This window comes from Triticum dicoccoides, chromosome 7B (genome assembly GCF_002162155.2).
Source record: "Triticum dicoccoides isolate Atlit2015 ecotype Zavitan chromosome 7B, WEW_v2.0, whole genome shotgun sequence".
NCBI classification, from domain to species: Eukaryota; Viridiplantae; Streptophyta; class Magnoliopsida; order Poales; family Poaceae; genus Triticum; species Triticum dicoccoides.
Genome location: NC_041393.1, coordinates 250,874,990 through 250,892,034, shown reverse-complemented (window position 1 = coordinate 250,892,034; position 17,045 = coordinate 250,874,990).

Here is a 17,045-nt window from a genome sequence, read left to right as displayed (position 1 = left end):
ATGGAAGGTGGAAGGCCAAAATCAATCCTCGAGGTGGCCATCTCTGGCACAGCCTGGAAGCTCACGCACCCCAAGCACTGTGATGGGCCGGTCAGGCGCAGGGAAAAGAAGTGGCGTAGGAGAGCAACGGAAGATGCAATGCCCACCATGGCTTCGCAGACAAAGGCGAAGACAGCAAGAAGAGTAATGGATTGGGGACCGAGATGCATCATATGGATCTGGTAGTGGGAAAGCACATCATTGAAGAAGGCGGAGAAGAGGGGAACTAGGCCCGCCCACAGGGCGTGGACGAAGAATCGAACCTCAGTGACAATCCTGTTGAAGGAGGCATAGGACACGGGCCAAGCCGTCGTCCTTCCGCACTCATTGAAGCTGGAGGCGAGAGCGGAGCGGACCTTGCCCAAGGCTTCCGTATTGAGTATCAGCGACTGGCCGACGGCGGGCACAGCTGCCAGAGGCGAGCTGGCCGAAGGCGCGGGCTTCTTCCCTTTCTCCCTTTTTGTCAGCGCCATGGCAACAGGAGGGGGGCAGAGCTCGAGTCGGGTTGGAGGTAGAAACGGAGGCTCAAGGAAGAAAGGGGAACAGGAAGCACACGGGCAGCAAGGAGAGAATAACTGTGTACAGTTTCGTGGCCGCCTAGCCAGGCGGATATTGGGGGAGCGTGGGGAAGCGGAGACGCCCACGTCCAATCAACTGCCACGAGGCGCCCAAGGCCGCAGGCTGTTGGGGCACACGGTGCTCCGCACTTGCCCTTTCGCTTTGCTGCTAAGCCAAGTCCGAGCGCGCCTTGGGCCCGGGGGCTACTGTCAGCATTCTGAGAACGGGGGTCCCCAGACTTGCCTGCCTGCGGCCTGCGGCGTGGCTCAAGCGGAGGCCCAATACTGCCCTTCTACATCAACACAAGCTCAAGACCCTCGCGAGGGACCAAGCCTCGCGGGGCGGACGACGCAAGGCTTCCTCAGGGACAGCCTAACCAGGCAGGCTCGCGAGGAGGCGGAGAGATCAAGGCAGGAGTACCTCGCGAGGTGCTCATGACGCAAGCCATGACGATCGAGACCAGGCAGGTGCCAGGCAGGCGCCAGCCTGCGCAGCGTCCTTGTTTCCTCTTTGGTGCAAAGGGGGCAAGCGCAGGCGCGGAGTACCGAGGCATCAAGCAAAGGTTACCATATTGGTGCAACGAGACCAAGACCAGCAGAGCGGCAGGACGGAGGTCACCATGGAGCCCAAGACGGCGTCATCGCCAGTGCCTTTGGCAGTTGAAGACCAACTTTAGTCAGGATAACTTGTACTAGTTGTTCCCCTTCAAAATGGTCGTTGTTGGCTCCCTTCCCGCTCAATATTTGGGAAGAGGATCAGGGCGTCTATAAATAGAGATAGCCACCACGGTAGAAAGGGGATCGAATCCTTCCCTGCGAGAACACCACACCAGCTCAAGAACACCTCTCGCGAGGTTGTTCTTCCTCTGTACTGTTCATCATCAGCCCCTGAGGCAATCCACCACACCACAAACTAGAGTAGGGTATTACACCACAACGGTGGCCCGAACTAGTATAAACCTTGCGTCCCTTGTGTTGTTCTTCGAGTAGCTTAGATTCACAGCGAGGCGTTGGGACGTGGATTGGTAGGGGGAAGATCTTCGTGCGCACCCCAGAGTTCAAACCTTAAGGGTTTTGCCGGAACACAATATCCGACAGTACTGGCCACCATTGAACTACTTTGGATTACTCTGATATCCCAACTAATTACCTTGATGTTGGTTACCTTGACCAAGCTGCTAGTTATAGCCACCCTCGTTACCTTGACTTTGATAGCCAGAATTTGAGCCGCCGCCACCAAAGCCAGACCCTTGAGAGCCGGATCCTGACCCGCTGGGTGGCCCATTATTATATCCATGATTCGGACCGAAACTGTAATTCCTAAACTCTCACATGATCCAACAATCCTTCCAAGCATGAGTGGATGGTTAATCAAGAAAATTGTGCTTCGGGCACAGGTCATTCAGTGCCGCCTCAATATTAAATGGTTTTCCCTTGCCATAAGGTGGTTTACAATTACTGTTTTTTTTACCAAAGAACAGTAGGATAAACCCCCTACTGTGAGTCATTTTTTCATTAATAAATAAGGGTATCAAATACATAAAAATGGTTGTTGGGGGGACAACCAAGGAGGTACTATCGGTTTACCATTACCGTTGCGGTTCTTGTACCCAGTGTTGGTGTTAGCTACTAGATCTGACCCGCCATTGGGGTGTTTGCACTTACTACCATTGCCCTGGTTGCTGCCATTATGCCCTGCCATATTCTGCTGCTGCCCCTTACCATTACCACTCTTCTTGCCCTTGTTAGATTTCTCATCATCAGAACCAGGGTCTTTAGTATTATCAGAGTCTGCATACTTAATGAGAGCCGCCATAAGCTCACCCATATCATTGCAATAATGCTTAAGCCGCCCAAGCTTCTGCTTAAGGGGGGGGTAAAATGATAGATTTTCTCCAAGACCAGAACCGCCTGACCCGCCGCAATGCTATCCTATGAGTGAATAATAGCCGAGACCCGCGGGACCCAATGGTGGGCCGACTCATCCTCACGTTACACGTAGTTATCCAGATCGATAATCGTTTGAGGCTGCTTGCATGTTCAATGATTTTTTTTGATGAAACGCACCTTCAACTCTGCCCGTGAGTTGATGGAATTACCAGGCAAGCTTTTTAACCATGTACGAGCTGGACCATCCAACATCATAGTAAAGTACTTGGCACAGACTACATCATTGACGTCCAACATCTCCATGGCTAACTCATAACTCACAATACAACCTTCAAGAGGGAGATCGGCTATATAATTAGGCACCTTACGAGGGCCCTTGAAATCCTTGGGCAAACGTTCATTACGTAGAGCCGGTACCAAACACGGCACTCCAACTGTCCTCGAGATCGTCCCTTCTAAATTGAGGCTGAAGGGTTCACCGGAGGCTGCTGATAAGACCCCAGTTGAGTCGCCGCTTTCGCCTCACGACGAGCTCTAGCTTGATCCACAATAGCCTGAGCATTGACCAACAGGTTATCATCACGGGGTGGGTTATGACGCTGTTTGCTACTAGAAACTGCGGGTGACTCAATATGCCGCTTTTAACTTTGACTTGGACGAGGGGTCAAGTGAACACGGCCACGACTGTATGATTAAGCCGCCTGTTGTGCAACAGCCATTTGAAGAAGTTCCACGGCATTTTGGGTTACCATCGCAACTCGTGACTCACCCTTGATCGGAATAGCCGCCAGCCATGTTGCCGCTGCTACCATGTTATCCACTGGGTTAGAAAAAAGCCCAGGCGATGGTATCAGGAAACATTAAGGCGGCGTTTGATTGGGGGCGGGTTAGGCATCCGCTCATCCCTCTGTGCCGACTCAGGCTGTCGAGGTTGAGCCGCAGCTCCACTTCCAGGCCCGTCTGGGTTTAACTGAGGATTTATCCGAGCGCCCGAAGTGCTTGGACCTGCTCTAGGGGTGTTAAACAGATTCATAGGCTCATAATGCAAAGGCAGGCAGGTTTGGTGCCTCCAACGAAGAACTACGTTAGAGGCATTCTGATCCATACTTAGGCAGCAAGCTTTCGTCCTTACTCGTTCTGACTCAGCCGCGTTCTGAGCTTGTTCCTCCGCCATCCTCGCATTCTATGTGTTGACATCCTCCTGGGCCTTAGTGATCTCTGCCTAAATCTTTTCAATCTATGCATTGCACTCTGCCTGATTCGCCACAGTTACCTCTGTCGCAAGCAAAGTGTTTAGAAAGCCCAAGAGTTCGGACAGAACTTGCGCCGGCTGTATAACTGAGCCGCCAGCTCTAGCTGTCGCAGCTGCAGTCGATCCAGATGTCATAGCTACAGCTGTTAATGAATTTAGAACCGCCTATGTGCCAACCATAAAGATTGCAGCCTTGCACGGCCGCTCGTAGGGGTCCGGAATACTATTGCCATCGGAATAGCCCCCAAGCCCGCCATCCTGAAGCTGATAGATTGATTTTGTCCCTCCGGTTGAGGATGTTGGGGAATGTAGTATTTCAAAAAAAATCCTACAATCACGCAAGATCTATCTAGGAGAAGCATAGCAACGAGTGGGGAGAGTGTGTGCACGTACCCTCGTAGACCGAAAGCGGACCATTAAGTAACGCAGTTGATGTAATCGAACGTCTTCACGATCCAACCGATCAAGTACCAAACGCATGGCACCTCTGCGGTCTGCACACGTTCAGCTCGGTGATGTCCCTTGAACTCTAGATCTAGCTGAGGCCGAGGGAGAGTTTCGTCAGCACGACGGTGTGTTGGTGGTGATGATGAAGTTACCGATGAAGGGCTTCGCCTAAGCACTACGACAATATGACCGAGGTGGAAATCTATGGAGGGGGTCACCACACATGGCTAAGAAATCAACTTGTGTGTCTTTGGGGTGCCCCCTGCCCACGTATATAAAGGAGGGAGGAATAGGAGGCCGGCCTTGGAGGGGCGCACCTATAGGGGGAGTCAAACTAGGATTCCCAATCCTAGTTGGAGTCCCCTTCCTTTTCCAAGAGGGGAGAGAGGGAAAGAGTAGGAGAAGGAGAAGGAAACAGAGGGGGGCGCCGCCCCCTCCCTAGTCCAATTCAGGCTTGCCATGGGGTGGCGCGCGGCCACCCCTTGAGGCCCTTCTCTCCTTTCCCGTATGGCCCATTAAGGCCCACTACTTCCCCCGGCGAATTCCCGTAACTCTCTGGTACTCCAAAAAATACCCGAATCACTTAGAACCTTCCTGATGTCCGAATATAGCCTTCCCTTATATCAATCTTTTTGTCTCGACCATTTCGGGACTCCTCGTCATGTCTGTGATCTCATCCCGGACTCTGAACAAACTTTGATCATCAAATCACATAACTCATAATACAAATCTTCATCGAACTTTAAGTGTGCGGACCCTACGGGTTCGAGAACTATGTAGACATGACCGAGACACATCTCTGGTCAATAACCAATAGCGTAACCTGGATTCTCATATTGGCTCCTATGTATTCTATGAAGATATTTATCGGTCAAAACACATAACAACATATGTTGTTCTCTTTGTCACCGGTATGTTACTTGCCCAATATTCGATCGTCGGTATCAACATACCTAGTTCAATCTTGTTACCGGCAAGTCTCATTACTTGTTCCATAATGCATCATCCCATAACTAACTCATTAGTCATAGTGCTTGCAAGGCTTATAGTGATGATCATTACCGAGAGGGCCCAGAGATACCTCTGTGATACACGGAGTGACAAATCCTAATCTCGATCTATGCCGACCCAACAAACACCTTCGGATAGACCTATAGAGCATCTTTATAATCACCCAGTTACATTGTGATGTTTGATAGCACACAAGGTGTTCCTCCGGTATTCAGGAGTTTCATAATCTCATAGTCAGAGAAACATGTATAAGTCATGAAGAACGCAATAGCATTAAAACTTAATGATCATAATGCTAAGCTGACGGATGGGTCTTGTCCATCACATTATTCCATAATGTTGTGATCCCGTTCATAAAATGACAACACATGTCTATGGTCAGGAAACATAACCATCTTTCATTAACGAGCAAGTCAAGTAGAGGCATACTAGGGACACTATGTTTTGTCTATGTATTCACACATGTACTAAGTTTCCGGTTAATACAATTCTAGCATGAATAATAAACATTTATCATGATATAAGGAAATATAAATAACAACTTTACTATTGCCTCTAGGGCATATTTCCTTCAGTCTCCCACTTGCACTAGAGTCAATAATCTAGTTCACATCGTCATGTGATTTAACACCAATAGTTCACATCACCATGTGATTAGTTCACATCCGCATGTGACTAATACCCAAAGGTTTTACTAGAGTCAATAACCTAGTTCACATCGCTATGTGATTAACACCCAAAGAGTGATCATGTTTTGCTTGTGAGAGAAGTTTAGTCAACGGGTCTGCCACATTCAGAGCCGTATGTATTTTGCAAATTTTCTATGTCTAAAATGATCTGCATGGAGCTACTCTAGCTAATCGCTCCTACTTTCAATATGTATCCAGATTGAGACTTAGAGTCATCCGGATCAGTGTGAAAGCTTGCATTAGCGTAACTCTTTACGACGAACTCTTTATCACCTCCATAACCGAGAAATATCTCCTTAGTCTTCTAAGGATAATTTTGACCGTTGTCAAGTGATCCACTCCTGGATCAATATTGTACCCCCTTGCTAAACTCATGGCAAGGTACACAATAGGTTTGGTACATAACATAGCATACTTTATAGAACCTATGGCTGAGGCATGGGGAATGACTCATTCTCTTTCTATTTTTTGTCGTGGTCGTGTTTTGAGTCTTACTCAACTTTACACCTTGCAACATAGGCAAGAACTCCTTCTTTGACTGTTCCATTTTGAACTACTTAAAAATCTTGTCAAGGTATGTACTCATTGAAAAAACATATCAAGCATCTTGATCTATCTCTATAGATCTTGATGCTCAATATGTAAGCAGCTTCAGCGAGGTCTTTCTTTGAAAAACTCCTTTCAAACACTCCTTTATGCTTTCCAGAAAAATTCTACATTATTTCCGATCAACAATATGGCATTCACATATACTTATCAGAAATATTGTAGTTCTCCCACTCACCTTCTTGTAAATACAGGCTTCACCGCAAGTCTGTATAAAACCATATGCTTTGATCATCTTATCAAAGCGTATATTCCAACTCCGAGATGCTTGCACTAGTCCATAGATGGATAGCTAGAGCTTGCACACTTTGTTAGCACCTTTAGGATTGACAAAACCTTCTTGTTGCATCATATACAACTCTTCTTTAAGAAATCCATTAAGGAATGTAGTTTTGATATCCATTTGCCAGATTTCATAAAATGTGGCAATTGCTAACATGATTCGGACAGACTTTAACCATCGATACGAGTGAGAAAATCTCATCATAATCAACATCTTGAATTTGTCAAAAACCCATTTTCGACAAGTCGAGCTCTGTAGATAGTAACACTACTATCAGTGTCTGTCTTCCTCTTAAGATCCATTTATTCTCAATGGCTTGCCGATCATCAGGCAATTCAACCAAAGTCCACACTTTGTTCTAATACATGGATCCTATCTCAGATTTTCATGGCCTCAAGCCATTTTACGGAATCTGGGCTCATCATTGCTTCCTCATAGTTCGTAGGCTCGTCATGGTCTAGTAACATGATTTCCAGAACAGGATTATCGTACCACTCTGGTGCGGATCTTACTCTAGTTGACCTATGTGGTTTAGTAGTAACTTGATCTGAAGTTTCATGATCATCATCATTAGCTTCCTCACTAGTTGGTGTAGGAATCACTGGAATTGATTTCTGTGATGAACTACTTTCCAATAAGGGAGCAGGTACAATTACCTTATCAAGTTCAACTTTCCTCCCACTCACTTCTTTCGAGAGAATCTCCCTCTCTAGAAAGGATCCACTCTTAGCAACAAAGATCTTGCCTTCGGATCTGTGATAGAAGGTGTACCCAACAGTTTGTTTTGGGTGTCCTACGAAGACGCACTTCTCCGATTTGGGTTTGAGCTTATCAGGCTGAAACTTTTTCACATAAGCACCACAACCCCAAACTTTAAGAAATGACAGCTTAGGTTTCTTGCTAAACCACAGTTCATACGGTGTCATCTCAACGGATTTTTAGACGGTGCCCTATTTAACATGAATGTAGCTATCTCTAATGCATAACCCCAAAATGATAGTGGTAAATCGGTAAGAGACATCATAGATCGCACCATATCCAATAAAGTGTGGTTACGACATTCGGACACACCATTACGTTGTGGTGTTCCGGGTGGCGTGAATTGTGAAGCTATTCGACATTGTTTCAAATGAAGACCAAACTCGTAACTCAAATATTCACCTCCATGATTAGATCGTAGAAACTTTATTTTCTTGTTATGATGATTTTCTACTTCACTCTGGCATTCTTTGAACTTTCAAATGTTTCAGACTTACGTTTCATCAAGTAGATATACCCATACCTACTCAAATCATCTATGAAGGTTAGAAAATAATGATACCCACCGCGAGCCTCAACACTCATCGGACCGCATACATCAGTATGTATTATTTCCAACAAGTCTGTTGCTCGCTCCGTTGTTCTAGAGAACGGAGTCTTAGTCATCTTGCCCATGAGGCATGGTTCGCAAGCATCAAGTGATTCATAATCAAGTGATTCCAAAAGCCCATAAGCATGGAGTTTCTTCATGCGCTTTACACCAATATGACCCAAACGGCAGTGCTACAAATAAGTTGCACTATAATTACTAACCTTGCATCTTTTGGCTTCAATATTATGAATATGTGTATCACTATGATCGAGATTCAATAAACCATTTATATTGAGTGTATGACCATTGAAGGTTTTATTTAGAACAACAATTATTCTTTGACTTAAATAAATAACCGTGTTGCAATAAACATGATCCAATCATATTCATGCTCAACGCAAACACCAAATAACATTTATTTTAGGTTCAACACTAATCCCAAAGGTAAAGGGAGTGTGCGATGGTGATCTTATCAACCTCGGAATCACTTCCAACTCATATCATCACCTCGCCCTTAACTAGTCTCTATTTATTTTGCAACTCCCGTTTCGAGTTACTACTCTTAGCAACTGAACCAGTATCAAATACTGAGGGGTTGCTATAAACACTAGTAAAGTACACAACAATAACATGTATATCAAATATACCTTTGTTCACTTTTCCATCCTTCTTATCCGCCAAGTATCTAGGGTTGTTCCACTTCCAGTGACCATTTCCTTTCCAGTAGAAGCACTCAGTTTCAGGCTTGGGTCTAGCTTTGGGTTTCTTCATGGGTGAAAGGATCGATATAGTTGACTAGAGGGGGGTGAATAGGAAACTAACAATTTTTAGCTTTTCTTTACCAAATTAAACTTTGCATCAAAGTAGGTTGTCTAGATATGCAACTAGGTGAGCAACCTATACGATGCAACAACAATAAGCACACAAGCAAGCAAAGGACATAACACAATATATCTTGCACAAGTAAAGGTAAGAGATAACCAAAAGAGGAACCGATGAAGACGAGGATGTGTTACCAAAGTTCCTTCCCTTTGAGGGGAAGTATGTCTCTGCTGGAGCAGTGTGGAGGCACAATGCTCCCAAAGAAGCCACTAGGGCCACCGTATTCTCCTCACGCCCTCACACAATGCGAGATGCCGTGATTCCACTATTGGTGCCCTTGGAGGAGGTGACCAAACATTTACAGACAAGGTTGGGGCAATCTCCACAACTTAATTGGAGGCTCCCAACAACACCACGAAGCTTCACCACAATGGACTATGGCTCCGCGGTGACCTCAACCGTCTAGGGTGCTCAAACACCCAAGAGTAACAAGATCTGCAAGGGATTAGTGGGGGGAATCAAATTTCTCTTGGTGGAAGTGTAGATCAGGGCCTTCTCAACTAATCCCTAGAAAATCAACAAGTTTAATTGGCTAGGGAGATAGATTGGGTGAAAATGGAGCTTGGAACAACAATGGAGCTTGGGGATGGAAAAGGCAGTAAACTAGAGGAAGAAGACACCCCCTTTATAGTCACGGGACAATTCCAACCGTTACCCACCACTCAGCCCGCGACCCGCGGTACTATCGCACCACTTGAGCGGTACTACCGCATGGGCCTGCGATACTACTGCGGTGGACCGCGGTACTACCGTGGGCGCGGCAGGGCCTGGACTAGTCCTGATGAGCACCGATAGGGGGCGGTAGAACCGCTGGCGTGGTACTACCGCGACCCTATGAGGTACTACCGCAAGGCAGGCACCGTCCAGGCACAGTAGGCACGGATATAAGAAATTACATTCGTGACTACATCCGCTGAGTTTTTATCTATGCAAAAGTCCGACACGGTACTACCGCAAACCAGGTGTGGTACTACCGTGTAGGGCGTGGATGTAAAAAATTACATCCGCCCCTACTTCTGCTCATGCCGATGTGCCTGGCCAGGCTTCACGGTACTACCACGCTGCAGCACGGTACTACCGCGTAGGGCGCGGATGTAAAAAGTTACATCCGCCCCTACTACCGCTCTCGCAGCAGTGCCTGGCCAGAGCTCACGGCACTACCGCTTAGGAGGAGCGGTACTACCGTGGGCTCCTACGGTACTACCATGTCAGGGCCCGGTACTACCACTAGAGCTTGTGGTAGTACCGCTCTGGGGAGCAGTACTACCGCCAGCCTTTGAACAACAACATTAGGAGTCCTTCATTCTGCAGAGACACGGTGAGACAGAGGAAGCTCCAAAGAGCCAAAGGAAAGGTGGTGCAAAAGGAACATGTGTATGTGAGATTCCACCCAAACCTTTCCAACGCGGACCCCCTCTTAATAGTAGGGCTTTCCTACGACTCAAATCCACCGAAAAGAAACGTAGAGAAACGTCGTCTTCAATAGTCTTCGAGGGGCCTCAAATCGTCTTGTGTTCAGACATGAAGTATCTGAAAAGCTCAATGCACATGATTAGTCCGCAAACGCATTGTTATCAATCACCAAAACTACTAAGGGATAAATATGCCCTTACAATCTCCCCCTTTTTGGTGGAATGATGACAATACAAGATTTGCACATAGGGATATAAAGTGAGCCAACGGCAAACCCACAATCTATAACATATAGACGGGCTCCCCCTAGATGTGTGCACTCTAGAGATGTGCTTTGGACTACACGGCACACATACTAGGATCAACACTCCCCCTATATTTTATAGACAAGGCATCTCTTGCAACAGTATAATCAACAGTAAGCAAGTAGGCAAGGTGATGGATATGACTAAGTAACAATGACAAAAATATGATAGAGTGCATATGTCTTACACCACATGATAGAACTTAGTATCACAAGCATAAACCAAACCAAAGCAAACGAGTTCAACAGACCGAAAGCAAAGCGACAAGGTGAAACACACGACACACGACACGCAAATCCTACACTCTCTCCCCCTTTGGCATCGAGACAACAAAAAGGCAGAGGACACCTATGACATAGGTGGTAGCTCAGGCGGAGAACGACTCCTCGTCGGTCTCAGCAGCGGGAATGGTCTCCTCCTCGGAATCAGTCCACTTGAAGCCCTGCTTAGCCATCCAGGCAGCCTCGGGGGTGATGTGCTTCTCGGATCCGCTAGACACCCCTCGCCACACGCCCTCAAGATCCTCTTGTCGCGACGGCGACTCTCCTTGAGCAACATGGGCCCTATACTGACCCTGGGTCTGCATGCAGAACAACTTCTTCATCTTCGTCTTCAGCTTCTTCGCCCAAGAGGGCTCAGTAGAGGGAGGAGTGTAACCAGCAGAACGGTCCTCAGCAGCTTCCTCCTCCTCAATCTCCTCCTCATCTACAGCCATCTTGGCAGCCTCGGCCTTAGTGGTGGTGTTATACCATTGGCTCTTGACGCGGAGCTTGATGGGCTCATGACGAATCTAGCCGGGGGCTTCGAACTCATCATGGGGATAGAGCTTCTCCCAAGTATTGGAGATCAAGTGAAATAGTTAAGGCCCATAGATGGGGACCTTACGGTTGAACACAGCAAACTGAAGCTCGCACCACATGATATGTGAGACATCAAGTGGTTGAGTCTGAGCCTGACACGCATCCTCACAAATGAGCATCATATCCACAAGATAGGCATGCACCTGGCCCATGTCACCAATGCGCGGGAAGAGGGTGTTGCAGAAGAGCCGATGCATGATGTCAAGGAAGGAGTTCAGCACCCACACCTTCTTCTTGCTAGCAAGTGTCTTCTCAACAAGGAAGGGCAGGAGCTTGTTCTTGTTGGTAGACTCAAAGTTGGCATGAGGGCGAACTCCAACGGGCGTGTCAAGCCCCGCATCTGGAACGTGAAGCAAATCCATGAAATCCTTCCACTTAGCAGTCATCCGTAGACCATTGGTCATCCATGTCATGGTCCTTGCTTCATTGAAATCGAAGTGGACCGAAGCAAAGAACTGAGCCACAATGTCTGGGTCAAAGTCTCGGTGAAAGGTAAGCATGTGCTCAATGGCGAACTGCTCCACCAGATCCAAAGCCTATCCAAAATAGCCACGGTGCTTGTCCTGCCACATGTGATTCATGTCAATCCAGTGTACTTCCACGTAGACGTTCTGCTTGGCCTTGATCACATCCAGATAGATAAGGTTCTGCTGCTTGGTCCAGAACAAATCATTCCCTCTGAAGTTGGCATGGGGATTCACATAGGGGTTGATCTTCCTTTGAACAATGAACTCAGCCAGAGGTATCTCATCCATGCCCATGGTGGGCTCCTTCTGCTTGGTGGCGGTGTGCTTGGTTCTGCGTTGGGAGGCATTGGAGCCCTCTGGAGCTTCATCTTGGTTGCGCAGCCTCTTTGACCCTGTGTCACGGCTGGGATTCGAGCGACGAACATGGGAACCGGAGCCACCACCTAGACACAAAGCACAAGAACACACACGAAAAACAAGAAGGATCAATGCAAATGCCAAGGCCAAAGCCAAAATAAACAAGTAAGCAAGAGATTTGGAGAGATAAAATAGCTAAATTTGCCTCTGTGGTAGTACCGGATCGGCGTACGGATGTAAAAAAATTACATCCGCGCCAGCCGCGGTAGTACCGTGTCGGGGTGGCACGGTAGTACCGCGCCTGGAGCGGAAGTAATTTTTTACTTCCGCGCTCCGAGTGGTAGTACCGCAAAGTACCGCGCGGAGCAGGCTACGAGCGTGGATGCGGTAGTACCGCTCCAGGAGGAGCGGTAGTACCGCATGGATCAAAGACGCCACAGTAACCGCGGATCTGGATCTAAAACATCGGCAAAACTAGATCGGTACTACCGTTGATCAAACTGAACTATTGTGTCAATCCAAAAAGCATGCTTACTGCATTACCACTCTCCTACAAATCCCTCTTGCACAGATTTAGCCAAAAATCTCATGAACACCACATGCATCTCGCCAAGACCTATAAGCACAAGAATGGAATAAAATAAGAGGAACCTGGGGAAAAACCTTGGTCCATGGCAAGGGGGCGAGGTGGGGAACGATCCCACCGGTCGGAATCCGAGGAGAGCGGCCGGAGACGGAGATACGGCGAGGGCCTCCGCTCCGTTCTTGGGCAGGAGAGAGAGAGAGAGAGAGAGAGAGAGGGTGGGGAAAAGAGATAATGAGTATGGGGGAGTTGGAACCCCCCCCCCACCCCGCTCTTAACCCCCACCCGCTTGCGACGGCGCGGAAGTACCACAAGTCATCATGGTAGTACCGCCCAGGCGGAAGTACCGCTCTTCCAGCGGTAGTAAAAAATTACTGCCGCGATGGAAGCGGTAGTACCGTGCGCCAGGGATGCAACTGTGCATGCACAGAGCAAGCAACTCCTGCGGTAGTACCATGGCTGGCCACGGTAGTACCGTACCCCCAGTAAAATGCAAGTTTCGCATGAGAGAGGGAACGGCATTTGCAAATCAACCTTCAAGCCACCGAACAACCAAGAGGCAAGCCCCAATGACGACACACGCACGGCACAACAAGAAGGCAAAGGACAACAAAGACTAAAACATGAACCACAACCCTCAGGAAGAGAGGGCGGTGGTCGGAGCCACCTATGTACTTGGTATGGCACCGTGAAGAATTATCCTTGGGCCCATGACCAAGACTCGTCTTTGAAGCACAAGTACCATCAAAAATGGCTAATGTGAAAGAGTTGATCAATTTATGCATAATGGGGGAGGGAAAGTTCATTGAGAGAACAACACTCCCCCTATGTCCATGCCTACACCTAAACAAGATAGCATGATGAGTATGGTGGGGTGTGCAAGGGTTCAAACCACATTGCTCGAATCAATAATATTTAGCTCATGCCTTAACTCACGAAATCTTGCTTCATCCAAGGGCTTCGTGAAAATATCTGCAAGGTTATCATGAGTGTTGACATACTTGAGCTTGATCTCCCCTCGCCTAATGTGATCCGTATGAAGTGATACCGAATCTCAATATGCTTCGTATTGAAGTGTTGCACCGGGTTGAGAGAGATCTTGATGGCACTTTCATTTTCACACCAAAGAGTCACTTCGTCACAAGTGACACCGTAATCCTTCAAAGTTTGCCTCATCCATAGAAGTTGAGCACAACAACTACCGTCAGCCACATACTCCGCTTCAGTGGACGAGAGAGATACACAACTTTGCTTCTTAGAAGACCAACTCACTAAAGAGTAACCAAGCAATTGGCACCCTCCGGAGGTGGACTTCCTATCCACTTTGTCTCCCGCCCAGTCTGAGTCTGTATAGCCCAAAAGATCAAAGTTGGCTCCTCTTGGGTACCATAAGCCAAAGTTTGGGGTATGAGCCAAATATCAAAAGATTCGCTTGACCGCCACAAAGTGGCTTTCCTTAGGTGCGGCTTGAAACCATGCACAAATTCCCACACTCAACATGATATCCGGTCTAGATGCACATAGGTAAAGAAAGGATCCAATCATGGAGCAATATACCTTTTGATCCACGACTTTACCATTGGGATTAATGTCAAGTAGGCATTTGACGGGCATTGGAGTGGAGGCCGGCTTGACATCACTTAGCTTGAATCTCTTGAGCATGTCATGTGTGTATTTGGCTTGGTTGATGAAGGTTCCTTCTCTTCTTTGCTTGATTTCGAACCCGAGAAAGAACTTCAACTCTCCCATCATAGACATCTTGAACTTTGAGGTCATTAGAGCGGCAAATTCTTCATTGGAAGCTTTGTTAGGGGAACCAAACATAATATCATCAACATATAGTTGGCACACAAACAACTCCCCTTAGACCTTCTTAGTAAAAAGAGTGGGCTCGATTTTCCCAGTTTCGAACCCACGATCTTGTAACAACTCAGTAAGATGCTCATACCACGCACATGGGGCTTGTTTAAGGCCATAGAGCGCCTTGTTGAGTTGGTACACATAATCGGGGAAATAGGGATCCTCGAACCCCGGGGTTTGTTTGACATACACCAACTCATTAATGGGGCCATTAAGAAAAGCACTCTTCACATCCATTTGTTGCAACTTGAAATTATGATGAGAAGCATAAGCAATCAACAAACGAATAGATTCAAGGCGAGCAACGGGAGCAAAGGTTTCACCGTAGTGGATACCCTCGACTTGGGAGTAGCCTTGTGCCACCAAACGAGCCTTGTTGTGTGCTACATCTTGAGCTTGCGTTGGTTTTTCCCTTGAAGAGGAAAGGGTGATGCAGCAAAGTAGCGTAAGTATTTCCCTCGGTTTTTGAGAACCAAGGTATCAATCCAGAAGGAGGCTCCTCAAAAGTCCCACGCACCTACACAAACAAACAAGAACCTCGCAACCAACGCGATAAAGGGGTTGTCAATCCCTTCACGGTAACTTGCGAAAGTGAGATCTGATAGAGATAATATGATAAGATAAATATGTTTTGTATTTTTATGATATAGATTGGAAAGTAAAAGATGCAAATAAAAGTAGATAGAAACTTATATGATAAAATATAGACCCGGGGGCCATAGGTTTCACTAGTGGCTTCTCTCAAGATAGCATAAGTACTACGGTGGGTGAACAAATTACTGTCGAGCAATTGATAGAAAAGCGCATAGTTATGAGATTGTCTAGGCATGATCATGTATATAGGCATCACGCCCGTGACAAGTAGATCAAAACAATTCTGCATCTACTACTATTACTCCACACATCGACCGACTCCTGCCTGCATCTAGAGTATTAACTTCATGAAGAACAGAGTAATGCATTAAGCAAGATGACATGATGTAGAGAGATAAACTCATGCAATATGATATAAACCCCATATTTTTATCCTCGATGGCAACAATACAATACGTGCCTTGCTACCCCTGCTGTCACTGGGAAAGGACACCACAAGATTGAACCCAAAGCTAAGCACTTCTCCCATTGCAAGAAAGATCAATCTAGTAGGCCAAACCAAACTGATAATTCAAAGAGACTTGCATAGATAACTTAATCACACATAAAAGAATTCATGGGAGATTCAAATATTTCTCATAGATAAACTTGATCATAAATCCACAATTCATCGGATCTCGACAAACACACCGCAAAAAGAGTTACATCGAATATATCTCCAAGAAGATCGAGGAGAACTTTGTATTGAGATTCAAAGAGAGAGAAGAAGCCATCTAGCTAATAACTATGGACCCGAAGGTCTGTGGTAAACTACTCACAACTCATCGGAGAGGCCTTGGAGATGATGTAGAGGCCCTCCATGGTCGATTCCCCCTTCGGTGGAGCGCCGGCGAAGGCTCCAACATGGGATCTCGCGGATACAGAAGGTTGCGGCGGTGGAAATAGTTTTTCATGGTGCTCCTGGATGTTTTCGGGGTACGTGGATATATATAGGAAGAAGAAGTAGGTCGGTGGATGCTCGAGGGGCCCATGAGGGTGGGGGCACGCCGGGCACCCTCGTGGTTGCCTCGTTTGTTGCTTGACGTCCACTCCAAGTCCCGTGGATTGCGTTTGATCCAAAAAGATCGCTCCCAAAGGTTTCATTCCGTTTGGACTCCGTTTGATATTCCTTTTCTTCGAAACACTGAAATAGGCAAAAAAACAGCAATTCGGGCTGGGCCTCCGGTTAGTAGGTTAGTCCCAAAAATGATATAAAAGTGTAAAGTAAAGCTCATAAACATCCAAAATGGGTAATATAATAGCATGGAACAATCAAAAATTATAGATATGTTGGAGACGTATCATTGCGAACAATGATCCCATGAGCATCTTGCTTGTTCTTGAATATCCACTTGGTTCCAATGACATTATGATTCCCGGTTGGCCTTGGCACGAATTTCCACACTTGGGTGTGCTTGAAGTTATTGAGTTCTTCATGCCTGGCATTGAGCCAATCCGTATCCTTGAGCCCTCATAGACCTTTTGGGGTTCGACACAAGAAATAAACGCGTGATGTTCACAATAGTTTGCTAATTGTCTACGAGTGCTTACCCCTTTCTT